The sequence below is a fragment of the Metopolophium dirhodum genome, chromosome 5, assembly GCF_019925205.1.
Source record: "Metopolophium dirhodum isolate CAU chromosome 5, ASM1992520v1, whole genome shotgun sequence".
NCBI classification, from domain to species: Eukaryota; Metazoa; Arthropoda; class Insecta; order Hemiptera; family Aphididae; genus Metopolophium; species Metopolophium dirhodum.
The window spans coordinates 10,001-11,507 of NC_083564.1; the positions used below are offsets into that span (position 1 = coordinate 10,001).

A 1,507-nucleotide genomic window follows, 5' to 3' on the forward strand; every position below is an offset into this window, starting at 1 on the left:
TATTTAGCCTTAGATGGAGTTTACCACCAACTTCGGGCTGCACTCTCAAGCAACCCGACTCGAAGGCGCGGTCCGATCCCGGAACGCTGTGACGGCCTCTACTGGCCTGGCACCATCTGCGGGCCATGGCCCCGTTCAAGGGAGACTTGGACCGTCACGTGCGCCCCGGCAACGAGGCCGGCCCGTACGCCACAACTCCCATAGGTGCCGCGACACAAAAGTGCGCGGCGGGATTCGGCGATGGGCTTTTCCCTGTTCGCTCGCCGCTACTAAGGGAATCACGGTTGTTTTCTTTTCCTCCGCTTATTAATATGCTTAAATCCGGCGGGTAGTCCCGCCTGATCTGAGGTCGGAACGTATCGGTTTTTTTTTTTTTAAATTACACGGCAGCCTGCGGTCCGCGCTCCGCCCGTACGGTGACCGTCCGCGTCCGCGTCTCGGAAGCCGGAGAGGTCCGTGGACTCTCAGCCGACCCGGCCGCGCTCTCGCGCGGCGGGCGGACGGGGACGTGCCGTTTGACGACGCGAGAACCCGTGACTGTTTGCCGTCACAACTTGGGCGGACGACCGGAGGCGGCCGCGCGAGCGCGGTTTTCCACGGTCGAACCGCCAATCTCGCACCACCGGAGCGGCCGACGGGCGGGCGGACAGTCCCCGGGAGGACTGCCGCCGCCGTCGGACGCCTGCCGGCGGCGCATCGGTCTGGCCGAGTATCCGGTATACGACCCTCAGACAGGCGTGGCCCGGGACCCGCGGGTCACCGAGGCCGCAATGTGCGTTCGACTGGTCGATGTTCGTATAACCTGCGGATTACACGACGACGCGCAGATAGCTGCGGTCTTCATCGATCCACGAGCCAAGTGATCCGCTGTTCGGGGTCGGGTGTTTTTTTTTGTCGACGAAACTTCTACCGGCCACGCGCCGTGCGCGGACGCACGGCGGGGCCCGTATGGTCTTTCGACGTTAACCATCTTTCGGTCGACGCTCGGTCGGGGGTCGCGGCGCGCGGGCGGTCGGCGAGCTAGTCGCGAGCGCACGCGGCCACGGGGTCGGATTAGGCGCGCGCGAGACCGGCAAGTGCTGCCGGTACCGCGGGCCCGTCTCTAATGATCCTTCCGCAGGTTCACCTACGGAAACCTTGTTACGACTTTTACTTCCTCTAAACGGCCGATTTCGGTCATCTTCGCGATCGCGCGACGACCCAGCCCCCGAGGGGGCCGAATAACGCGCGTCCACTCCGAAGACCTCAATGCGACCGTTCAATCGGTAGTAGCGACGGGCGGTGTGTACAAAGGGCAGGGACGTAATCAACGCGAGCTGATGACTCGCGCTTACTGGGAATTCCTCGTTCACGTGGAAAAATTGCAAGCCACGATCCCTAAGCACGAAGGAGGTTCAGCGGGTTACCCGGAAGCCTGTCGGCCCAGGAATGTTAACACACGCTGATTCCTTCAGTGTAGCGCGCGTGCGGCCCAGAACATCTAAGGGCATCACAGACCTGTTATCGC

At 62.8% G+C, this 1,507-nt stretch overlaps 2 non-coding genes across 2 annotated transcripts in view; both read right to left on the reverse strand.

Moving 5' to 3' along the window:
* Positions 1 to 352, reverse strand: part of LOC132945997 (large subunit ribosomal RNA) — a 4,194-nt gene extending 3,842 nt beyond the window's left edge. The window contains exon 1 of the ribosomal RNA XR_009664632.1: positions 1 to 352. This exon is cut by the window's left edge and continues 3,842 nt beyond it. This is a non-coding gene — a ribosomal RNA (large subunit ribosomal RNA).
* Positions 353 to 721: 369 nt separating this feature from the next.
* Positions 722 to 879, reverse strand: LOC132945996 (5.8S ribosomal RNA). The gene has a single exon (XR_009664631.1). It is a non-coding gene; the product is annotated as a 5.8S ribosomal RNA (ribosomal RNA).
* Positions 880 to 1,507: the final 628 nt, after the last annotated feature.